At 47.2% G+C, this 25,699-nt stretch overlaps 1 protein-coding gene across 2 annotated transcripts in view; it reads left to right on the top strand.

Annotated features, from left to right (window-relative positions):
* ABAT (4-aminobutyrate aminotransferase) overlaps nt 1–25,699 on the top strand; it is an 80,037-nt gene that overhangs the window by 6,896 nt on the left and 47,442 nt on the right. The window contains exon 1 of one of the 2 annotated variants that reach the window (XM_010991304.3): nt 22,036–22,697. The exons of the other annotated variant lie outside the window; for it this stretch is intronic. The gene's annotated coding sequence lies outside the window, so the exon portion shown is untranslated. Of the gene's footprint in view, nt 1–22,035; nt 22,698–25,699 lie in introns of those variants that run through there. 2 annotated transcript variants of the gene reach the window in all.

The following is a 25,699-nucleotide window of genomic DNA, read 5'->3' as shown; positions in this document are numbered from 1 at the left end:
TATGTGAAACAGAACACTGTTCTTCCAAATGGAACAGTCTACCCCTTTCTCTCTGCCTAGCACAATGGTTCTCACACTTTAGCATCAGAAATCCCCTGGAAGGTGTGTTAAAACAAAGATTGATGGGTTCCACCACCAGAATTGATGATTCAGGAGAATCACCAGCCTGGCAGGATGCTCCCAACCCGGTTTCCGTGTCCTTTGGGAACCCTGCACGAGACCTCCCCAGCCTCGCCAACTTGTCCATTCTCAGTCTCACAGTCTTAACTGCCAACATCTCCCACTTGGGGGCTAGCATTTATTGCCTTGGGCTATCAGCAACATGCTGGAAATCTGTCCCTCAGCAGTTGCATTGCAAATTCCTTCAAAGCTGGGACCCACTGTGCCCTAGCACCTTGCCACTTAGAGTGTGGTCCAGCTCCCAACAGCATGACAGCATCTGGGGGCTGGTTAGAAATGCAGGTTCTTGGGCCCCACTCAGGCCTACAGAACACAAGGTGTATTTTAACAATATCCTGGTGGGGTGAGGGGTTCGTGTGCCCCTTCAGGTCGTTTGGGAAGCCTATCCTAGGACATCGCTACAACCCTCACAACTCAGAGCTAACTCCTCGTAGCATCGCTGATGAGTTACACTGACAGCATCTGCTACCCTGTAAATGGTGTCTGGGCTGGAACATCATGAGAGCATTACTAGACATGCATGTCTTTGCCTGATGTAGTTTACCTCTTGGAATGCCTGAACTGACCTTGCTTTTCCCACCGGAAAACCAGAGGGGCAGCATCTTGCCCAAGGTCGCCCGATGACCATGAAACAGAACAGAACAATGGCCATCATTCATGCAGCTGAAACACCATAGTGGTGACACACGAAAATATGGGGTGGGAGGGTAGCATTCTGAGGCTACAAGGTTTGTTCTTCAAATGTGGAGAGCCAGGAGATGATTTTAAAATAGGCCAAGAACAGGAACTTAAGTGGTATCTTTTCATTTACTCAGCAATTATTTTTTTATTGAGTGCTTTGTAGATGCTGGACATCGGCATCATGTGTGTGGTATTAACAAGGAAAACAAGGCCTCCCTCTTTTTTTTGGTGGGGGGGTAATTACATTTACTTATTTATTTTAATGGAGGTACTTGGGATTGAACCCAGGACCTCGTGCATGCTAAGCACACGCTCTACCACTGAGCTGTACCCTCTCTGGCCAAGGTCTCCCTCTTAGTGGCTTCTATCCAGGTGGACAGTCTAGTCATCTGCACTCATCTGTTCCTAAGTGTGCCAATTTATTACACAACTTCCATTTGTCCCATACAGTACGTGTGTGTGTATGTGTATGTGTGTGTGTGTGTTTGTGTGTGTGTGTGGTGAGGGAGAGATGAAGTCCCAGCTACCACTCCGGAGGATCTTCTAGGCTAGCTGTCAGAGGACAGGCCCATCAACAAGTACCAGTCAGTGAGATGAGTGCCAGGTGGGTGGGCGTGGGCGGATAGAGGTTGGAGCTCAGAGAAGGAAGGTGTTCCCTGTCCCTGTCCCTGGGGGTGCTGGGAAAGAAATTTTAGGAGGAAAAGGAAGGAAAGGTAGGAAAGATGTTCTGGACAGACAGATCATGAACAGGGCCTCAGAGACTTCATGGAAAAGTGTTAAAAGAAAATCTTCAGAAAAAAAGGATAAAATCATGGCTCCCATACAGATAAAAGAATGAGCACTTGTCAATGATTTTGTTAAGCTCAATGAGAGAGCCAGATGTTAGAACTGGTTCAAAGGAAAAGTCAAATGAAGCAAAATTGTCTGTGGAGTAAAGGAATGTTGAAATGCATTGCAAATGGAGGCAAAAAAGTGTTGGATAAGACAGAATTTGCTTATCTATCAGATTCCTATGATTTGCAGAGAAACAGCTTGAAGATAATGAACATATGTGTTGTATGTAAACAATGCATAGTTTTCCATTGAGATACAATTTTTTTTTTTCTATAAAACCAATGTTCAGAGGATGGAGGAGGCCTTCTGTGGAGCACAGGGTGGGTGAGGAGAGGGGAAGCTTCAGGAGAGCTGGATCATGGACAGCTAGGTGACCCTTTTTCCTTTTATTTCTTTTCTTTTTTTTATTGAAGTATAGTTGGTTTCTACTGGTGTGTTAGTTTCTGTATAGCATAGTGATTCAGTTATATATATATATATATATTCCTTTTCCTATTCTTTTTCATTATAGGCTATTACAGGTATTGAATATAGTTCCCTGTGCTATGCAGTACGACCTTGTTGTTTATCTGTTTTATGTAAAGCAGTGTGTATCTGCAAATCCCAATTAATCCCTCTACCCCCACCCCACCCGCTAAATAATAGTTTTGTTTTCTATGACTGAGTCTCTTTCTGTTTTGATAACTCTTTTGTTTGTTTGTTTGGTTTTGGTTTTGGGGTTTTTTTGTGGGGGGGGAGGTTAATTCGGTTTACTTATTTATTTTTTAGAGGAGGTACCGGAGATTGAACCCAGGACTTGTTGCATGCTAAGCATGTGCTCTACCACTTGAGCTATACCCTCCCCTAACTGTTTCTGTTTTGTAAATAAGTTCATTTGTGTCATTTTTAAAGATTCCGCATATAAGTGATATCATATGATATTTGTCTTTCTCTGTCTGACTTACTTCACTTAGTATGATAATCTCTAGGTCCATCCATGTTGTTGCAAATGGCATATTTCGTTTTTTAACGGCTGAGTAGTTTTCCATTATATTATATATACCACAACTTCTTTATCTAGTCTTCTGTCAATTTAGTTTGCTTCCATGTCTTGACTATTGTAAGTAGTGCTGCTATGAACATTAAGGGGCCTGTATCTTTTTGAATTTGAGTTCCCTCCGGATGATATATGCCCAGGAGTGGGATTGCTGGATCATATGGTAAGTCTGTCTTCAGTTTTTTGAGGAATCTCCATACTGTTTTCAATAGTGGCTGCACCAAATTACATTCCCACCAACACTGTAGGAGGGTTCCCTTTTCTCCACACCCTCTCCAGCACATATTGCTTGTGGACTCTTTAATGATGGCCATTCTGACCGGTGTAAGTTGATACCTTATTGTAGTTTTTATTTGCATTTCTCTGATAATTAGCGATGTGGAGTATCTTTTCATGTGCCTATTGGCCATCTGTATGTCTTCACTGGAAAAATGTTTGTTTAGGTCTTCTGCCCATTTTTTGATTGGGTTGTTTGTTTTTTTGTTATTGAGTTGTATGAGCTGCTTATATATTCCGGAACTTAAGCCCTTGTTAGTTGCATTGTTTGCAAATATTTTCTCCCATTCCATAGGTTGTCTTTTCGTTTTGTTTATAGTTTCCTTTGCTGTGCAAAAGCTTATAAGTTTAATTAGGTCCCATTTGTTTATTTTTGGTTTTATTTCTATGGCCTTGGCAGACTGCCCTAGGAGAACATTGCTGAGATTTGTGTTAGTGAATGTTTTACCTATGTTTTCTTCTGGGAGGTTTATAGTATCTTGTCTCATGTTTAAGTCTTTAAGTCATTTAGAGTTTATTTTTGTGTACAGTGTGAAGGAGTGTTCTAACTTCATTGCTTTACATGTGGCTGCAGGTGACCCTTAATAATGAGTTTGGACTTGACCCAGAGACCACTGGGGAACCTGGAAGGGTTTTAAGCAAGGAGGTGACCTGATATGATTAGCACTTGAGAAATGCTCTTCTGGAAGCTGGGTGGAGAGTGGGCTGACTAGGACGAGCAGACAGAGAAGCCTGTTAAAAGGTGAGATGGTGAGGGCGTCACACGGAGTAGGGCTCAGCAAATATTTTCTGTAAAAGTGCAGATTGTAAATATTTGAGGCTTTGTTGGGGGGTCACACAATTACATCACAGCTACTCGACTGTACCATGAAATATAAATGAACAGACGAGTCTGTGTGCTAATCAAACTTTATTTAAAGAAATAGGCTGGAGGGCCAGATGTCCCCCATCTTCCAACCATAGTTTGTCAGCTCATGACCTAGAGCAACGTCAGAGGCTAGAGCTGTCCGTGGTTTTGACAGCCTCCTGTATCCCTTCCTCCAGATGTTTAGAGTCCATTGGCAGCTATTGGTGGGAGCCCAGGGACACTGCTCCTCTGCCTGTGAGTGTGGGTTCCCTGAGGGAACCAGACAATCCCTGGGGCAGATCACTGGCCTTCTATCAAAAGCTTTCAGGACCTCGAAGCTCCTTCAGGGCAAGATTGGCCAAACAGCCTCTTAAAGCAGCCAAAAGAGCAAGCCACCACCTCGCAGGGCTGTTCCCATGTGGGATCAGAGTCTGCCTCCCCTCTCCTTGCCCAGAGCTGTAAATAGCTCTCTGCTGGCTTTGCAAACTGAGCGCCGTTCTGGGGACAGGCTGGAAATGAGCACACCAAGGAGCATTTGTACAAATTACTGCCTGCATGTGAATTTGCATGCTTGGCATCCTGCCCCAGTCCTAAGTGCGCAGTTCTCCCAGGGGCCGAAAGCAGGACTCAAACAAGAGCCCACACGGAAGAGCACAGACGTTCTGTCCTGGGGACAAGGTCCAGAAGGGATCCAGAGCTGGGCTGTCAGGGTAATGATAAGCTAGAGGAACAAGAGAAAACATTCAGAATGACCCTGGACGGAGTTTCATCTCAAGCTCTGCCCATCCTAATGCAATGACCCATAAACAGTGGCAGCTCAAATTTGCTGAACATTCAGTGGAAGCTAGGGCTAGTCTAAGGGTTTTCTGTGTGTTTACTTATTTCATTGCTCACAACAACCCAAGGAGGAAAGACTGATCAGTTTGCAGAGGTGGGAAATGGAGGCTTAAACAACAAGGTCCTGGGAGGGAGGCTGTAGCTCAGTGGTAGAGTGTATGCCTAGCATCCACGAGGTCCTGGATTCAATCCCCAGTACCTCCATTAAAATAAATAAGTAAATAAATAAACCTAATTACCTCCTCGAAACCCCCCCCCAAAAAACAAGGTCCTACTTTATAACACAGGGAACTATATTCAATACCGTGTAATAGCCTATACTGAACAGGAATATTAAAATAATTATATGTATGTACAGCTGAACCACTATGCTGTGTACCATAAATTAACACAACGTTGTAAATTGACTATACTTCAATTAAAAACAAAAAAAGCAAGAAAAAAGGAAAGATGACTAACTCACCCGGACTCTTATTGTAGAAGCGTCAAGTCTAAAGAGAAACCCAGGTTTACAGACCCGGACCCTGCTGTCCAGCTAAACCGCATGGGTGCCCCTGGGTGTGCCCACTGCTCTCACTGGTCTCAGTTTACTGATCAATCAATGGAAAAAATAATGTCTTACCCCTGATGATCACAGCAGGGAAAGCAGGGTTCGAAAGTCAAGAAACGCTGAGTAAAGCTGGTGGTCCAAGACACGTCCTGCTGGCAGCCTCCGCTCACCAGCAACTCAGATCATTTGCGGTAAATGATCAGATTCGACCCTGTGCGACCCCTTGAGTCCTGCTATATGGGCTTGGGTGGGGTCTGTTTCTTAGACGCTCCTACGGGGTCAAGGATAAAGTCCTGTATTTGGAAAGCAGCTGTGTTGCTGTTCCCTGAGCACCCTCAAGGTATGACTTGCGGGCCTCAGTTTCCTTCTCTGTAAAGTGGCAACAGTCCTGCCCTTGGAAACAGCATATTGGTGGTTATCAGATTGGATGAAGAGAGTGAGAGTGCTTTCCATCTGCGAGGCACTGGGCTCTGCTTGGATCATCTCATTTAATGCTCTAAGTAATCCCGTTGGGAAGGATTTTTTTTGAGGGGGATGAAGACACAGAATCAGAGAGTTACATTTCTTGGCCAAGGTCACAAAGGTAGGAGGAGCCAGGAACTAGACATGTGAAACATAATTCAGTTCATAGCAAGACTATTATAAATGCAGTTGCCATGAGCATTCTAGAACAAAGCGGTTGCCCAGCTTAGACTCCACCGGCAGTGTGGGAGTTCCAGTTCCTCCATATCCTCACCAGCCCCGGCACCTCCACTTGCTATTGTGTTTTAGCCATTCCAGTGGGTGTGAAGTAGGTTTTAAAATTTCTCTACTAACCAGCTGAGCTCGATCGTCTTTTCTATATGCTTATTGGCCGTTTGGATTTCCTGCTTCATGAAGTGCCTGGTAAGAACTCTTGTCCAGTTTTTTCTTTGAACTTGCCTATTTTCTTTTTCTTATAGCTTTGTAAGAGTTTTTGGGGTTGTTTGTTTGTTTGATCATGCTGGGTAATGGCCCTTTTGCCAGCTGTATGTTACAGATCTTCCCCTGTGGCGTGAATTTACTTTTTAATGGTGGCTTTTGATTATCGGAGTTTAAAAGTTTTACATAGTTCATATTAATCTTTTCTTCCCTGGTGAATGCTTTTTGTGTTCTATTTCAGAAATTTAAGGTCATTCACACTGCCCCTCTATTTTCTAGAAGCTTGCACATTTTGCTTTTCATGCTTAACCTCTATAGTCTGCCTGGGGTTGCATTTTAGATATTAGACGCAGTAGGATCATGATGAAGTTTTCTTTCCATGTGGTTAATTCCATCGACCCAGTATCACTGACACCTTGTGGCAAAGCAAGTGTTCTTTTAAGTGTAGGTCTGTTTTCCTGTTCTCTCTCTGTTTCATTGGTAAGCATGTTTACCTTTGCCCCCATGCCACGTTGTCTTAACCACCGTAGCCTTAGAATATGATAGAACATTCCAGATTGCCTCTAAAGAGACTGAACCGATCAACACTTTTACTAACAATTCAACAGTACGCATTGAGGGCCCAATGTGGTGCTGAGTGGTATAATGATGGGGTACGATCTTAGGCGTAAACATAGGTCTACAGTCTTGTAAGTGATCAGACATGAATCAAATGATTATACAACAGGGGTGCCATGTAAATGTGGTGCCACAAAGAGGGAGGGGTGTGGGGCTGAGAGTGTGTGTGGGCAGGGGGTAAGGGGTAGGATTAATCTAGTGGGAGAAAGATCAGGGAAGGCTTCCCAGAGGAGGTGTATCATGAATTGAAATCAAGGGTTCATAGGAATTAAGAAATCAGAAGCAAGGGAAAAGCATTTGGGGCAGCAGGAACAGAATCTGCAAAGGCTTTGGCATAGAAACCTGCATGAGATGGACACTGGATCCAAGTGGCAGAACCCAGAGAGAAGGGGGAGTTGGTGTGTGTGGATGATAGAAAGGTCAGGAACCAGACCTCAAGGCCTTTGAACCACATTCAAGAACTGGTTTTATACCAAGAACAACTACCCTAAGAAAATAACAAGACTATTTCAGATTAAGGGCAATTTCAAACGCCTTCTCAGTACTCCGAGAGTTGCTTCTTTGCAGGAGAATCTGTCTGAGTGGCAACCTCTGTAGTAACACATCCATCCTGTGTAGCCTCATCCCATGGTTCCTGGCACAGAGCGTTTTGGTTTTGCTGGCAGTGGAAGCAAGTTTTTCCTTGCAGTCAGCCCGAGTTCCTCCGGGAGCTGCATCTGCCCAGCACAATACTGGGTCTGGAACCCTTCTGTCCCCAGCCAGTCAAGCGTGTCCTGCCTGCTGGGCCTTTATGGGGTGGGCCTGGTGCCGGGCCCTGCACCCTGGACTTGAGTCATTCCTCCTCGTTCATCAGCATCTTGACTCATCACCCCGTAGGGCATCTATTATCATGCCACAGATGAGAAAACAGAAGCTCAGAGAGCTCAAGTCACTTGCCTAAGACCTAAGCTTCCAAAGGGCAAACATGACAATTTCCAGCTCTCCTCAGATTTTACTTTCTCAACTCAAATGGTCTCTTTTCCTTTTCAAAATAGTGGATCTAGATTCTTCAGGAATTTCGCCTGCAGAGTTACAACAGTATTTTGAGTCCAGATTTCGAGATGTCCCCAGATCTGTGCCCTTATCTGAACTGATGATGACCGTGACCCTCATTCTATCCTTGGCACTGCTTTTTAAATTTGGTAGCCAGAATGGGGTTTTGGTTCTTTCTGCACCAAGCAGAGTAATTGAGAAGATTTTAAAATGTCAAGATGTACGTCTGCTGGGTGTTTATGGAATTAGGGGAGAGGCAGGGAGCTCTGTCTACACTAGCACTGAAAACCTCATTAAATGGACCTGTCCCTGTTTTGGGATGAGAGACCCAGACGGAGCCGACAAGATTGATGGTGTTTTCATGAATCCAGGTATCTCTTGTATTCCTAGTGCATTTTCAAGGCAGGAATTGTTGGCAAAAGAATGAAGAAGACGGCATGAAGGGAGGTTTCAGAGCCTGGCGAGATGGCATCGTTTTGGAATAAGGACTGGTTTTCCTCTGCATGTTGGGATATGTTGGGGGTTGGGTGGAAACAGACTACAGATTTCCGTTAGTCCCTCCCCGTGCAAACCGTGCTCCCCATATGGGCTCATCCTTCTGTTTACAGAGCACCTACTCTGTGCACGGCAGTGTGCTGGAAACCCCATAACAACCCTGTGATGCGATTTCAGACCCATTTTACAGATGAGGAGCTATTACAAATGTGCACCACCTCCCCAGAAACCGAGTGCTGGAGTTGGGATTTGAACTGTCTTCTGAACGGCTGCATTTGTACCTTGTGGTCGATGCATCCCCTTGGAGCAGACCCCTGTAATGGTTAAGAGTAGGGGACTCCCACTGGGGCAGTTGTGTCCCAGCAGGGGACATTTGGCCAGGCCTGAGGTCAGACCCTGAGATTTGGACACCTGGGTAGTCGATTCCCTAGGATCACCTGGAGCTCGAGGAGTGAGAAAGGGTGAGGGGGCCGCACTCTGCAGGTGTGTTACGGTAGTTCCCTAGAGACAGCCTCAGTAAGAGGCAGAAAGGGGATGTGTAGGGCCGCACGGTGTGTGGAGAATCTGAAGTACCATCTGGTAACTCAGGAAGCAGCTCATTTGTTCCCCAAGCTCCACCCTTCTCATTCTGTATTCCAGAGTGTCTTATCCAAGCACCGCCTGCATCCTTGTTTACAGGTTCGAATCCCAGCTCAGCTGCCTCCCACCCGTGGGAATTTGGGCAAGCTAGTTAGCCTTTCTGAACCTCATCTGTAAAATGGGGGTAATGGTCATATCTGATGAGGCATCAGGCAAACTGCTTGTCTTCTCTGAGTCTTGTTTTTTCACTCTGTTAAAGGGGAGGGTTGGACAAGCTCTCTGAGGTCCTTATCCAGTTCTGAAAGTTTTTAATTTGAGATTTCCAGTTGCCGCTGCCGCTTTGATAAAAGAGGAACTTGTGTTCCAATGGAGTGGTAAGATTGGCTGTGACAGGTACACCCGGAAGCCTGGGGCTTCCCTGGAGTGACTTTAGAAATCTGGCCCTGGGCCACGTCTGGGCAGGTGCTCATGCGCAGAGGAGGGAAGGAAACTCCAGCAGGCTACCACAGCTGAACACCGCTATTCCAGACAGCTCCGTGCTCCGGTCTCCACCCACTCGCTGCCCTTTCCCAACCTCCTCCCCATTCCCGACGGATCTCACAGGAACACAAGACCCAGGAGGCTGTGCTCTGCAGGAGCTGCTTGACTCAGGAGCCCAAAGAGCTGAGCTGTTACCGAGGACACCCCCATCCACCCTTGTCTGACCGAAGTTCAAGTCTCCAAGAACTCTTGGTTCTGTATCTACTCATGTCTGTGAAATGAGTCCCAGGTCTGCTTGGGGATGTCCTTTGGCAAGAAGAGTGGCATGTCGATGCCACATGGTTTTCACGGAGGTTTGCTGAGTCTCCGAGACATTTCCCCACTTGAGTTGGCATTGGGAGAGAGACAGGAGAACTCCTCAGAGATTTCTGTTAAAAGACTGGAATGAGAAGCAGATCGCTCACACCGGCTGCGATCAGAGGCCGGTAACTGGCTGTACTTTTCCTTTTCTGCAGGAGCCGGATGATCGCAAAGATAGCATTTCTCCCGTCCACAGACTCACCCCATAGCGCTGTGCTTGTGACTCTGCAGAAAAGTTGGGCAGCCAGACAGATGTGGGTTCAAATCCCAACCGTCACTTGTTTGATACAAAAACGGAGAAGAGTTTGGCTTAGCCTTCTGTGAGTCTCAGTTTCCCCGTCTGCAAAATGGCTCTGTCATTGCATCACAAGCTGTTGAAGAGCATCGGTGGTATCTGGAAATCAGGCAGCATGGAGTGTAGATAAAGCCGGACCCGCCAAAGGGCCCTTCAGCTTTCTTTGCTGCGGTTTTCCCATCCACTGAATGGGAAGAAGTCTTCCCTGGGATGGAGCGATGTTTCGTCTCAAAACAAATAGCACTCGTGGCGAGTGGAGTGACATAGAGCAGTTACTAGTGACAACCAACCAGAGCAGTTTGCCCCTGGGACACCTGCCATCCCTCAGGGCAGAGCAGTGGCCGCAGCAGAGCGAGCAATCAAACAGGGTGCAGAATCTAGGAACCAGGAGGAATCTCTGAGCTGATCCAGTCTAACCCTGATGCTTGAAGCCCCTCTCCTGAATCCTAGATTAGAAGATGCCCAGACTGGAATTGAACCCACTCCAACACAAGGAGCTTCCTGGGTTATTGAGCCTAAATCTACCCATTCTGGTTATTTCTCTCTTGTTTCGTAACTTATCCAAGATCACAGCCATAGCACAAGTTACAGCTGGGACGTAATCCTGGGTGTCTGTGCACAGCTCGTGCCTCGATGCCACTGTGTCATTCGGGATCCCATTGCTGCCTTGCATTGTGCCCAGGACTCCGCACACCTCCAGGTGCACAGGAGGGTGTGTGTGACGGTGCAGGGGGACCCTGGGGCGAAGGGTGTGTGTGACGGTGCAGGGGGACCCTGGGGCGAAGGCTGCTCTCTGCCTGAGAGCTCTCCGGAGGTTTGGGAATCTGCAATCTGTGTCCTTGAGTCTGGCTCAGCCCTCCTCGTATGCAGGTGCTGACCGGTTGATGGGACCATTGCAGGAGAGATAGGTGAGTATTCCCAGTAGCCAGATGCCCTGGGGTAGACCTAAGAAGCACTGGTCTTAGACAGGCCTGTCCCAGCTGGCTGGAGGCTGCCTGCTTCCCCAGGAGAAAGCTGCCCAGGCTGAGTGACCATTTGTTGATTTTAGTTTTGCAAAGTCAGTCTTCTGCTCTCATCCCCAGAGGTGTCCACATCCCAAGAACTTATCACCATTCAACCTATAAATCATATTCCACATCCACGATGAAACAGAGAGGAAAAGGCTGATCCCAGGGCAGGGAGACAGATGCATCAAAGAACAAATGGGAAAGGGCCTCGATGTCAATAAAATTCGGTGACGTGAAGTTGTGGGGGTCAAGGAGGGCCTCTCTGAAGGGATGATTTCTGAGCCGCAGAAGGTGTGGGCCATACAGAGACAGGGAAGTACATTCCATGGTCGGGAGTGGCGGGGAGGGGAAGGAAGGTGGGAGAGCTCTGCACAGCAGGTGCACAACCCAGGTCCAGGGGACTCTGAGGTTACAGTGAGAAGGTCGGGTTTTATCCTCTTTGCAGACACCATTGGTAGGTTATTAGCCAGGGAGTGACGTGATCTAGTTCACTTTGAAGCCCTCCCTCTGACCGCTCCATGGAATGTGGGCTGAACGGGGCCACTGGGGAAGGCTGTTGCAGCCAAGTGTGGGCGGAGGTGGCTCTGATTCTGGTGGAGACGGAGAGAGGATGTCCCGGAAATGTCTGGAATGGAGTCAGGACATGAGGGAGTGGCATCGGTGCCTGGGTTCAGATTCCAGCCCAAGTGGTGGACGTCCAGGCTCCAGCCTTCCTTTCCTCGTGTGTAAATTTTAAGTTGGAGGAGCTGACAGTCTGGAAAAGGGAGGTGATGAGAACAGCGCTCAGCTGACATGACTGTTACAAGCATTCATAGAGATAATGCGGCCGTTACAAAGTACCACAGACTGGGTGGCTTGAAACAACAGAAATTTATTTTCTCGCAGTGCTGGAGGCCAGAAGTCCTACATCAAGGTGGCTGCAGAGCCATGCTCCCTCCAAAGCCTGGAGGTCTCCAGCTCCATCTGTACCTCCAGTCCCCTCCCCTCAGGGCCCCTAAAGGCCGCCCCATCATGGCCTGAGAGAGGAGAGCCGGGGGATCAGGCAGACCCGGGAGGTGGCCTGACAGCTGGGAGAAGATACAGCTTCTCTCCCTGGAACCATCTGGTGGGGCAGGTATGGCCCTAGTTTTAAGGAAGCTGAGGTTCAAGGGGGTGGAGCTAACAGGTATTAACTAAAAGAGCCAGTGTTTGAACTGGAGCGACAGGACATGGGGCTAGCGTACTTTCCTTCCTCTCCAGGGCTCTCCCTCCAGCAGACCAGCTCCCAACATGCTGGGACGTGGGCAGAGCCTCTCAAGCTTGGTGGCTTAAGACGACTGGCCGCTCTCTCCCTCACTTCTGGAGGCTGGCTGGGCTCAGCTGGGCACTTCTGGCTCAGGGTCTCTCATGCAGTGGGGGGTCAGGTGCAGCCAGGGCTGGGGCCATCCGAAGGCTCGACTGGGCTTCCCACCCAAGCCTAGCCTCCTGGTGCCCCTGGCCTTGCTCTCAGCACAGCTCTCAGCCTCCAGGGCCTCTCCGTGGGACTTGGGCTTCTCGTGCGTGGCTTGGAAGTCTCAGAGAAGCCCCTCTTCTTCCGTAGAGGCTGGCTTCTGAGAGGCAGGAAGAGGCTTTGCCTGGAACTGGCACAGCGTCACTTCTGCCATGTTGTTCGGTTTGTATCTTAGCAGCTCTGTTGAGATATAATTCACACACCATGCAATTCACCCATTCAATTCACAAGCCAATGAATGGGTATATTACACTATTCGTGTTTTTAAATTGTGGTAAAATATCTGTGACATAAAATTTGTCCCTTCAGCCAGTTTTAAATGTACAATTCAGGGACATGAATTGCTCACAGTGCTGTGCGGACACCACCACTGTCTAGTTCCAAAACTTTTTCATCTCCCCCAAACAGAAACTCTTAACCAATAAGTAATAAGTTCGTATTCTCTTTTCCCGCCAGTAACTGGAAACCTCTCATCTACTTTCTGTCTTTATGACTTTGCCTGGCCTGGGTTTCTCATGTAAGTGGAGTCATACGGGATCTCTCCTTTAGTGTCCGGCTTCTTTCACTGAGCAGAATGTTTTCAAGGTCCATGCATATTGTAGCACGTGTCACACTTCATTCCTTTTTGTGGCTGAATCGTGTTCTGTTGTACAGATAGGCCATATTTTGTTTATTTATCTGTCAGTGGACACTTGGGTTGTTTCCACTTCTGACTCCTGTGGATAGAGTTGCTGTGAACACTGGTGTGCAGGTGTCTGTTTGAATCCCTGCTTTCAGTTCTCTGGGGTATTTACGGAGGAGAGGAACTGCTGGGTCACGCGGAGGAGAGGAACTGCTTGCTCCCGATGAGGGAGCAAGGTCACAGAGACAGGCTGTGCAGGAGGGGACAGGCTGCCGGAGCACGTTTGGAACAAGCAGCCCGCTGCTCTGGGCATTGGTCAGTTTGTTTATTTTTCCCTTCAGTGAATCTTTCTTGACGATGCCCGGTGTTGTCCAGGGTGGGGATACAGACGAGGACGTCCGACATCTGGCTGTTGCCGTCTCAGAGCTCACAGTTACTTGAAGAGAGACCTGAACTAAAATCATGCAATTAATTTTGGAGGAAAGGAACTGAGTGTTCTTGATATTGCCTTTCTCCTTCCTTTTACCTTACTTTATTTTCCCTTAATGGAGGCACTGGGGATTGAAGCGAGGACCTCGTGCACGCCACACACACGCTTTACCACTGAGCTACACCCATCACTGTCCTTCTACCTTATTTTAAGTGGATGAGCAGCTTAGTGTGGCACACTGCACTGAACAGCATACGGCTCCAGGAGTTCTCACCTGTGGAAACATCCACAGGACCTGTGCCCACATCACGATGCAGACCACTCCCAGCCCCCACAGACCTCCCTCGTGCCCCTTCCCAGCTAACAGCCTCCAGAGGGTAACTGCTGTTTGACACCTGTCAGCAGGGATTAGCTTTGCCTGTTATTGAACTTCATGTGGGTGGGATCACACAGTGGGTGTCAGTCGTCCCCCCCCCTCGCCATTTGTGAAATCCTACAATTAATGTTTGAGTCAAAAGCTGCAGTAAGGTCTGTAAAGGAAACAGATACTGGGCTCTGAGTGTGTGCGGTAGTGAGACACAACCAAGTCCAGGGAGAATCGTAGCACAACACCGGTAGCAGTAGAGCTGGCCCTCACTAAGCATTCATTATGTGCCAGGCCCTGCCTGAAATTAGCTCCTGGTCGGAGGGCACAGGCTCTGGGACGGTCCCCATGGGGTTGAACCCCACCCAGCTCTGCTCTTTATCACCAGGTGTGACTCCGGGCAGCTTATGTTAATCTCTCTGTGCCTTGGTTTCCCCTTTTGTAAAATTAGAATAATAATCTCCACATCACTTCACATATCTCAGTGATGAAAATAAACAACGAAATTCTGTATCTATGGAGCTCGAATCCTTCTGGGGGTGTGGGGAAGATAGAAAACTCTTTTTTTTAATTGAAATATAGTTGATGTGTGGTATTTTTGTTAGTTTTGGTGTACAGCATAATGATTCAGTATTTTTGCTTATATTCCATTATAGGTTATTACAAGATATTGGGTATAATTCCCTGTGCTATGCAGTAAATCCTTGTTTATCTATTCTGTATAAAGTAGTTTGTATCTATTAATCCCATTCTCCTAATTCCCCCACCCTTTAGTAACCATAAATCTGTTTTCTATGTCTTTGAGTCTGTTTCTGCTTTATCTATAGATTCATTCTTATCATTTTGTAGATGCTATATATAAGTGATAATAGTATTCTTCTTTCTCTGTCTGGCTTACTTCACTAAGAATAATATTCTCTAGGTCCACCCATGTTGCTATGAATGGTACTGTTTCATTCATTTTTATGGCTGAGTAATATTCCATCATGGGTATATATGTATGTGTGTGTGTGTGTGTGTGTGTGCGTGTGCGTGCTCATGTGTGTATCACATCTTCTTAAGCCAGTTGTCTGTTGATGGGCACTTTGGTTTTTCCATGTCTTGGCTATTGTGAATAGCTGCTATGAACACTGGGGTGCATGTATCTTTTTGAATTCGAGGGCACCCGGAAGGGTGAGTGGCTTAGAGCCCTGTGCAGGCAACAGAATTCAGGTAGAGTTGACGAACCCAGTTCTGCTGTCATTGTGCTGTTTCTACAGGGACCGTCTATTTATAACAAGTGATACTGCTTTCCAGACACAATAGTGATATAAAAGTTTCCACTTACATTTTTTTTCTGTTAAAAAAGCAAGATACCTTCAAGGGGGAAAAAAGTCTTATGAATCTTGGTAAAACAGAAAAACGATGCAGACTGCAGATGCTGGCTCTGGAGAAACACGTACCTCCAGCACTGCCGATATGTTAGCAGGAAAAGGAGACAGGATTTGATGCGGAAAGTGGCTCCGCCAAACCAGGGAATGTGTGCTTTCTCCAAAGACTGAACTCCTCCGGACTTGGACGGACGTGGGGCACCGGTGCGTTAGTAAGAGGAGAGGACTGACCTGTGGTTCAAGGCTTGAAAAGCCGAGATCAGTGTTCAGCAAACTTTTCCCGTAAGGGCCAGATGGTCAATATTTTTGGCAATGTGACCATGTGATTTCTGCCACAGTGACACAGCCCAGCTGCCGTTGTCACACTTAAAGGCAGCCACAGTGGCTGGAAGTGAGCACGGAGACAGATCATTTGCAGAATTGGGCAGCTGGCCACAGTGTGCAGACCCCTAGCTGAGAATTTGAATTCCGGGCAGCCAGGCCTCAGAATGTCCTCTTTCCTGGCCTTCCAAGACTGCCAGACTTCTTAACACAGAGCTTCCCTTTCCTCCTCTGTCTTGGGGCGAGGAGAGAAGTTTCTCCCTGGGTCAGTGACATGTGCCCTGAGCTCCCTGGCTGTGCTGACCTACTTTCAAGTTCCAAGTATTTTTACACCAGAGATTGGAATCCAGTTTGACCTGGTTCAACGCCAGAAAACGAATGTCGTTTTTAGAGTCCATTTGGAAGCTTGGCATCTCTTCCCATACCTTCAGAAACCAAACTGAACACAGATCAATGTTCCGGTGCCTCCGAGGCCCTCTGTTAATGTCATGTCAAGTTATTCAGTAGTTGTTTTCCTGTAATTAAATGTCTAGACACATTCAGCTGCCGTCAGCGGAGGTTGCCTTCACTCCCTGTTACCATTTCACTTTGTATATTATTAGAGAAAGCAAGAGAGGCTACTTTCAGGTCATTAGCAATGATTCAGAAAATACAAAAAGAGGGGCAAAGTGGACTTCCACTCCATAGTCCCGTATCCAAGACAAAAAGAAGTGTTGACCAGAAAATATATTTCTTTCCAGCCTTCCTTTCTCATGTATTGGTTTATGGTGTTTTGGTTTTTGGTTTTGTGCCTCTACGAAAATATAGCCAGACTGCATATAAAATGTTATGGTCTTTTCTCTCTCATTACATCTCTTCAAAAATCACTCCCCTGCCTTTTTACATGGTTTTCAGTAAATAATGAAGTTGTCATGTCACAACTTATTTGAGCATTCCTCTACTGTTGGTTGTTTACATTGCTTTCAGCAGTCCACTCTTCTAAATTACACTGCTCTGAACATCTCTGAGCACAGAACCATCCCTTTGTTTAGGATTAATCGCATTAGCTCAATTCCTGGAAGTGGGGTTATTTGGAATTCAGATATTTAATGTCTCTTGGTTCCCTGGGGCCCCATTGTTTTCCAAAAGTGTTGGATCTAGACATTCTCCATCATGGTCTGTTTAGAGGAAGAGCAGGGGTGATGTCCTGACTCTCAGGCCTGAGATCAGAAATGCAAATAGCGTAACTCCCAGATGGTTGGTTGGTTAATTGGTGGGTGGTTGGTTTTTCCTTCTGGGTCTCATTTCAAAGAGAGGAAATTGACTCTTCACCTAACACACACCCTTAGCTTCCCAGAGCAGTTAAGAGAGAAGGCAGGCTTCACAGTCCCTGGGGCAAACGATGCTATTTCTTGAGCACAACTGTATGCTAGTGAATTGGCCACATTTCTTGGTAGAATCTCTAGACCCTTTGGGTTAGGAATTTTGCACCCAACAGGATTTCAATAATTTTCTTAATATAGTTGTGTTATTTGTAGAAGTCTCTTTTCTTCCAAGCCTTCAGCTGTCTCATCTGTAAAAACAAACAAACAAAAAAAAAATGGGAATAGTAAGAATTCACTCAAATTTTGTAGTAACTTGTAATGAAGAAGAATATGAAAATGAATATATGTATGTATATATATGACTAAAACATTATGCTGTACACTAGAAATTGACACAGTGTTGTAAATGGACCATACTTCAATAAAATAAATAAATAAAAGTTTAAAAAAATTCACTCAATAAATATTGAATGTGCCCATCCTGTGCACCAGGCACTGTGCTGCCTGCTGGGGCTGCACCCCATCTTTGGGGAATGGGAACAGCATGCAAGGCATGCATTAAGAAGATAACCACACAAATAAAGTAAACTGTGATAAGTAGAAAGGAACAGTAACACAGGGAACTCTTGAGAAATTACAGCAGGATGATCATATTTCCATGAGGTTGGAAAAAAAAAAACTTCTCTGAGGAGATAACATGCTATGTTTGAGACTTAAAGAATGCACAGAAGTCAACCAAGGAGGACTGAGGGAAGCAGTGCAGGCAGCAGGAATGGCCAGTGCAAAGGCCCTGAGGCCACAGAGCTCTGTGCTTTCCAGAGGCCAGAATGGCCAGAGAGAGTGAGCAAAAAGACAGAGGGACATGACTTGAGTTAGGAGAAACAGGCAGTCAGGGCATCCTCGTGAAAGACTGGGGACCAACTTTGGGCTGCTGAGTGACGAGTTCAGGGTTGTGGAAGCAGGAAGATGACTGTCCCTGCAGTTGTCCTGCTGAGAGATGACCAGGCTGGTCTGGAGCAGCTAATGGAAATCGGGAGAGAAGCAGATGAATTTGAGGCAGCTTGGAGTTCCCTTTCCTCCTCCCTTCTCTGGTTTCATCCTCAAGCTGATGACCAGGTAATTCTGGTCATGTTCAAGGAATCAGCACCAAAGTGTGGTTGCCTTTTATGCCAGTTCACAAGGGTGTGGGAGAAGCCTGTGTTTCTGAGGCCATGTCTACACGGTGGAACCAAAAGGCTTGGCTGGCTGAAGTCCACGGCATCCTAGCCAGGAGATAGGGATGTTGGCAGCCCAGATCATGTATCATTTAGGCTTCAAACCGGTCCAAGATCATCCAAAACTAGTCAGAAAATCACCACCACCATCCCCATCCCTCATAGAATACAGCCAATGTTTGCCCGTCATAATTGAGACCAGCAGGGAAAGCAAGCTGTCAGGATCTCATGGAAGAACGAAGCCACCAGTGTGTCAGACAGGGAGCTGGTTGAGTGGGTAGAAACCAGAACTTGATCATTCCCTGTAGTTCATATCCCACCAAGACAAAAGGAGACACGCTGAGGGGCGGGGGTGGGAAGGGTGTTCATGGTCTGGTTTGTTACCCATTCTCAAGGTCCCATGCTGGTTCGAAGGTGAGAGTGAGTTGCATACTTTTTAATGTTGATTTGACCTTACATGCTGATTAATCAGATTGTTTAAGATTAAGTGCCTCACATCATATCTTGTTTTCGGGAGTTTAATTTTTACAGACCGCTGTGACTGACGTGTTGTAATAGAAAATCTGGCATCAGTGGGTGGCCAGGAGGGGCCGGGTTTCCTCAGCTAATTAGCTCTACGGCCTTAGGCTTGTCGCCTAAGCTACCAGACCTTCATTTGTCTTCTCTGTATCTCGGAAGAGCACCTGCTTTCCAGGGTGGTGAGAGTAGATGCTAATATATGTGAATATATGTGTATAGGGCCAGGCATATAGCAGGCACTCAGTAAATGGTGGCCAATATTGACCAGTCACTAATGAAGATTAGCCTCATTCCAGGTATATAAAGGCACCACCTGAGCTGCGGTTAAGACTACTGAGCACGTGGAAATGCGGCTCACCAGAGCTGAGATGTGCTGTAAGCCGAAAGTGCACATGGGACTTTGAAGACCAAAAAAATTAAAATTTCATTGATTAGTTTTTCTATTGCTTACGCTTTGAAATGATGAATATTTGGGGCATATGAGGTTAACTAGAATGTACAACTAACATTAATTTCCCCTATTCCCTTTTTTGGGTAACATGTTCAGTAGCAAATTTTAAATTGCATACCTGACTCGCATTTATAGTTGACCCTTGACCGGCACAGGTTTTAGCTGCACGGATTGTTTTTGATAAATATAGTACTTACATTTTCATTTTGCGGATCTTTAAATTAAGTGTGGGGAAAAGTTTGTGTTGGATTAAAGATCACAGTATGTGGAATATAAGGGACTAGGGTTTGAATCCTGATTGTATTCAACCTGTTTCAGCGTCCTGCGCTTTGGTGAGTCGTTTATCAGCCCCTTTGTGTTTGAGGCAGAGAGCCATCTGCACATTTTCGACTGCTTAGTGGAGATCGGCGCCCCAACCCCCCTGTTGTGCAAGGGCCCCCTGTATGTTTCTTTTCGACAGCACTGGTCTAAAGGTCTGTTTCAAGAAGTAAGAATGATTAAGAAATGGGGAAAGCATGGACTTTGCAGTCAGGAAGACTTGGGGGGTGTCTGGGTAGCATCACTCTTTGAATGTTATTAGGAAAGTTACTTAGCCGTTGTCTGCCTCTTTTTCATCTGCAGAATAGAAGCAAAAGTCCCTACCACGAAAGAGTTGTTTTGAGGCTTAAGTGAGATCTTATAGGCAAGGCACTCAGCTCAGTCACAGGCGCTCAAACAGAAGTGACAGGTACGGCTTTTGTTCCAGGCTCGAGGGGTGTTTAGTATTCAGAAGCAGGCTGAATAGATCTGGTGAGAAATTAATAATAATAACTCTCATTTGTGTAGTGAGGTGACTTTGGCTTGTTGTTTTCACCTCCATCGCCACATTTGAGCTCCAGAACCATCCCTGGAGCTGTGGTCAGCCCCTTGTGGAGCTGGGGAAGGCTGGCTGAGGCACAGGACCTGAAACTGGGCATCTTCCAGTCAGCTCCATCCTGTTCCCTCAAAACTTGCCAGGCCTCCGAAGTGTGCTCCAGTTTTTGCTTCACCCTCTGGTGGGGTAGCTCCTGCAGTCATCCCCGAAACAGGGAAAAGACCATCACCCAGTACAACCCAGCCCCTCCAGGGCTTACCCAACCTGGGGGTGCAGCTGAGATGCTGTGTGCTATCTGGGGAGGCTTGAGAGGCGGGGAGGGTGTTCCTGGTGAAGATCTAGTGTTGACACTTGTGACAGAGAAGAGGCAGCTCATAAAGCCGTGTTTCCCGGACACACTGGCCCACTTAAGTCTCTGGCCCACTTAAGTCTCAGACCCATGTGATACCCAAGTGTAGGAGCTGCTGGGGACTCACTCTGGAGACATTGCCCCATTCGTGCTCCCTTGAACTTTTTAAACTTAGATTGGTAAATTGCTCTCTGAGATATTCGTATAAATTGGCAACCCCACCAGCATAGCCAGATATTTCATGATGATAAATCAGTGTGGAGAAAGCAGAGGGAGAGTGAGTTGGCAGCTGGGGGGCCAGTCAGGAGGCTGGGGCAGCTATCCCAGAAGCGATGGGTACCAGAACTGGGACAGGAGGAGAGGATGGAGACCAGAGCTAGTGTGGAAGTGAAATCCCACGGTGTGGTACTGAGTGAAGATAATGGGAGGGGGGAATCAAGGATGTGTTTGGCGGGGAGGGTTCTGACTTAAATAAATAGGTAGCTGTTGTTCTGTTTACTGAGAGGCCAAATATAGGAAAGGAAATAGGTGTGGTGAAGGGAAAAGCCATGATTTTGGCTCATAATATATTGAGCTTAATGTGCAGAACCTCCTGTTGGAATAGGGAGAAAGATTCAGGGATGGTGAATCATTCATGGAAACCGTAAGTGTGCATGAGCTCTCCCAGGGATGGATGGATGGATGGATGGATGGATGGGAGAGTGGGTGGGTGGATGGATGGATGGGTAGATGGATGTGTGGTTGGATGGATTGGTGGATGGATGGATGGGTGACTGGGAGGCTGGGTGAGTTGATGGATGGAAGAGAAGATAGATGGGTGGATGGGTAGGTGGATGGATAGCTAGATAACAGAAATCTAGATTTTATTCTATTTTGATTGAATCAGATGAAATTGCTGGTTTTGTTATCAAAAATGATCAAATCCTTGATTTTATGCAGACTTATGTATTTGAGGGGGAATGGTACTGATGTCTGCAATTTACTTTGAACTGGATCAACAAATAGAGAGGATTAATGGATGGATAGAAGGGTAGGTACGTGATAAAGTGGGCATGGTGAAAATGTCAGCAGCAGAAGCTAGGTGGTGGGTGTACAGATATTCACTGTCAAATTCAACTTTGTGTATGTTGGAAATCTCCATGATAAATTCAGGGGAAATGTTTTTCAATGGTCAAATGTAACATTTTCATGTGGTTTCACCTAATGTTTACTCCTCATTTGGCCAAAAGATCCTTCCAAGTATCCTTTCTGTGGCATCAACAGATCTGCCTTGCTGAGACTCCCTTGGGCTTATTCTTGCCAGAATTGGGGGCTGGGGGTCAGTGTTCCCCATGCCACCCCCAGAGTTCAGGTTGAATTACCCCAACGTGCTGATTACCCTGCCGAGTTCGCTGGTATCTGGCTTGTAATAATTATAGATTTCCTCTGTGATTTGATCCCATTGGTTGCCATGGCAACGGCGTAATAGCTCAACTGAAGCGCTGTCACGGTGATTTAGAACCAACTCGTCTCTCTTGCAGCCTCCGGTCTGGGTGCCCCCACCCCCTTGCCGTCGTCATGGCAACTGATGAGCAGCATGTGACCGAGAGCGCATTGTTCCCCCCCTCGACTCACCCTCCCCATCTTGTGTACATTCCCACTTTCTCTTCTGGGTCCCCAGTGGACAGACATTGACCTCAGCTTGGGTTGTACCGGGGAGGCTAGAGTAATCCCCCAGACCCCTCCCAGAGAGGGCGTCAGGGGGTCTGTAATTGCCAGGGCAGCCCCTCCACCCCTGGAGGCCTTGGAGGTGACCTGGCGCCCCTCAGAGCCCCTTCAGGGCTGTGGCCCCAAGCAAAGGCTGGATCCGCTGCAGCCACTGCCCTAGTCCTGGGGAAGCCATTTAGGAATCTGAAGCCTTGGATCTCTGCTCTGTAGCTTCAGGAATTCCAGAGCCTGTTAGAGAAAAATTCAGGGAGAGGCCCAGGAAAGGTAAAGGGGAGACCAACAGCCTATTTCAAGAGGTCCCAGAGCAGGTGGTTCACGTGGATATTTTCCTTTCTGCGTCTGTCGGGAAAACCTCTCTCTCTTTCCAAATCCAGTCCCGCACTCTCTCCCTTCCCTTCTCCTCACCTTCTCCCCGTCCCTCTCTCTCTAAGCACTTGCTGGGAACCAGCTGAGCACGTCTTTTACCAAATCTGCTTTGCTTCTGGAGGAGCCGTTTTCTCCCTCCTGTATCTGAGCCTATGTTCTGGGGATGGCCTGGGAGTCTGGAGCATCCTCCTGAGGGGGGAGCTGGTACCCGGCGGCATCTCTTAAGATGAACCATCCAGCCACATCCCTGGGACGCTGCAGAATGGCATAGAGGAGGCGTTTTAAGCAGACGGGAGCTAGGCGTGCTGCAGGACCCTGACGACCAGGCACTGTGAGTGCAGACACGCGTGCGTGTGTGTGTGTGTGTGTGTGTCCCCATCTGTCCTCATGTATTTGCATGTATCTGCTGACAGTGGAGGTGTGTCATACTGTTATCTGTGGTATTGGGTGTGCAAGTGTGCATGTGTGTACCCATGCACGTGTGCAAATGTGCCTGTGTGTGACTTTCTTTCTGAAGGACGCACAAACCTACATGATAGATTTTTCAAGGATGTTTTGTGGAGAGAACACAGCAGGATGAGCCCCCCCTTTTTAAATTTAATTTTTTATTGAAGTAGAGTTGACTTTTTTTTTGAAGTATGGGGTGAGCCCCTTTAAAGTGGGAACAAAATAAACAAAGCTGGGTGGTAAAATGACAGGTGAGGAGTTTGCGTTGATCGGTAAGCTTGCAGAACCACTTTGCCTTCCAGCCCCAGGAAATGAAGTCAGGGTCACCTTGAAAGGGCATTTTTGCTCAAACCGCAAAAGAGATCCTTCCTTTCTGTCCTGAGGGCTAAAACAGCGAGTGTATGCAGGCGCGCGCGCACACACACACACACACACACACAAACACACACCCCTCAGAGAGGAATGGAAGACCCAGGGGGCACCGTCAGGGGCATTTTGCTTTCTTCTTCCATGAGACAGGAGTCTGCAGTGAGACTCTCTTGTCTGACAACCTGGAAGGCTTATGCCGAGAGCAGGTGTGAGGAAACTTTGGATTGTGATCTCCACCGCAGTCACATCTTTTTACTTCTGAGGTCAGTTAGAAGTTTATTTTGAATTTTTTGACCGTAGCAGCCCAGGCCCCAAGAAGCAGCAAGAAAGAAGCAGGTTTAGAAAGTGAAATTTCATTTGCAGGGCAGGATGTGGGACTCCTGGCGACTTGCCATTTAAGGTCCTGTGGCTGGTACATGAGAGCAGGCAGACGCATCACCCCTGGAAGGGGATCCTTTGTGCTTCGCCTGCCCCTGAGTGTTTTGGAGACTTGGTGGCCAGTCGCTCTGTGTGATTGCAGACTAGAGGCTGGGCAATGTCCTTGGCATCTTGGAGGAGAGGACAGATCCAGAGACGAGGACCAGCCCCAGGAAGGTTCCTTTCCGAGTAGGAACAGACCCTGCTCACTCGGCGTGATGCCCTCACACTCAGAGGCACCATTGCCACTTGCAGTCCAAGATGCCAATCTCAGTCCCTTACGCCACAGCCTCCGTCTGCAGTGGCCCCAGCACCTCAGTCCACCTGCCAAAGCTCCTCTGTCACTGCTTCCAGGAAAGCTCCAACTTGCACCCGGGTAGCGCTGACGCTGTGGGCCCTCCTTTGCCCGCCCCCAAAGCCCCTGCACCTCTGGCATCGTGTACCTTATAGACCTCTTTCTCCATTTGCCCATGAGCTACGGTTTACTTTACAAGGACTCGCTCAAATAAAAATATTAAGATGAAGTACATTCAGAGAGACTGGCCTGAACTCTAAAAATGTCAATGGCATAAAAGGCAAGACAGCTGAGAAATGGATCCAGGTTAGAAAGAGATGAGAGAGCCGTGCATGTGAACTCAGTGATGAGTGATCTTGGGGTGGAGCCTGGAAAACAAACACAAAGGACACGCTGGGGACAAGTGGGAGAATCTGAATAGAGACTATAATGGGTAATACTATGATATCCATGATAGATTTCCTGAAGGTGAGATACTTTGTGTCTCAGATGATTTATACTGAGGTTATATAGGAGACTGTCCCTGTTCTTAGAAGACACAGGCTAAAGGGTATGGGTTGAAATATCACAGTGTCTGCAACTAACAAAGAATTCGGAAGATAGATAGGCAGACAGACAGACAGACAGATAGGTGGGATAGGTACATATATGGCAAAGTATGAACATTTGGTGGTTCTGGGATTGTGGATGGCTGTTGAGCTGTGCTTGCAACTTTTCTGTAGGTTTGAAAATGATGGAGGGCCCCCCTTGTGCTGGGCACTCTGGCTGGCTCTGCACCTGGATTGCCTCATACAATCCTCAGAGCAACCTGGGGTTGAGGGAGCCCTTAACATACCCATTTTCCAGTTGAGAAAACAGGCAGAGCCAGATTCAAGCCCCCACCAAAAGCCACAGGATTCTACTGCCCCACTGCCCACCCTTCTAGTGAAATTACTACGGGTAACTCTACAGTCTTGCACGCTTCCAGTCTGAGGGTGGTGTAAAAGTTAAGAGCACTGCATCTAGAGCCAGCCTGGGTTTGTATCCTGGCTCACCTACTTAGTGGCTGTGTGTTGTTGGGCAAGTCTCTTAAGCTCTCTGTGCTTCCATTTCCTGCTCCCCATCCCCCACCCCCACCCTTTTTTTTTTTTTTTTTTTTTTTTGGTAAGAGAAGATGATCATTGTAACTACTTCAGAGGGTTGTTCTAAAAATTAAAGGCACTGTTATATGTAAAAGCTTAAAACAGGGTTTGACCCAAAGTAAGTAAGTGGTCACTAAATATTTGTTGTTGCTATTGGTATCATTTTTGTTCTTGTAATCCCAGCACCCCTGCCTCAGCTAGTGATGGATAAACCTGGAGGATCTTTCTTTTCTGCACCCAGGGCTGGCTTGCTTTTTAGAGCTAGCCTCTGGCCAGGCGGCCCCTAGTGGCTTCTCCAGAGACCTTGGGGGGGGGGGGAGTAGAGACCTCTTTATCCCACCTCTTCCCAGCAGAACTGCGCCCCATAACCCTCCTGCGAGCCAGTAACTCAGGGGTGCTGTGACGACCTCCAAGAAAACACATCTGTGTAGTCAGAGCCTCTAAGTGCACAAGCTCACCAGAGCTTCCAAAGTCTGCCCCAGAGAGCTGGAAGCGGCCCCTGTATTGTGTTTGTTTTGTGTTGCTTTCACCCCTTGACATTATAGGGGTGACTCTTCCGAGTGATCAAGAAGGAACCCAGTTAGGGAGTGTTTATCACTTAACTCGTGGCCTTTTGGTTTTGGGCGCCAGATGTTCACACACGTGAAAGGCATCCTGAGAGCAGGCTGGGGGTGGGCAGGGTGT

Source organism: Camelus dromedarius, chromosome 24, assembly GCF_036321535.1.
Source record: "Camelus dromedarius isolate mCamDro1 chromosome 24, mCamDro1.pat, whole genome shotgun sequence".
Classification (NCBI taxonomy): domain Eukaryota; kingdom Metazoa; phylum Chordata; class Mammalia; order Artiodactyla; family Camelidae; genus Camelus; species Camelus dromedarius.
Note: the sequence above shows the minus strand (reverse complement) of the source record. Positions and strands in the feature narration are given on the sequence as shown.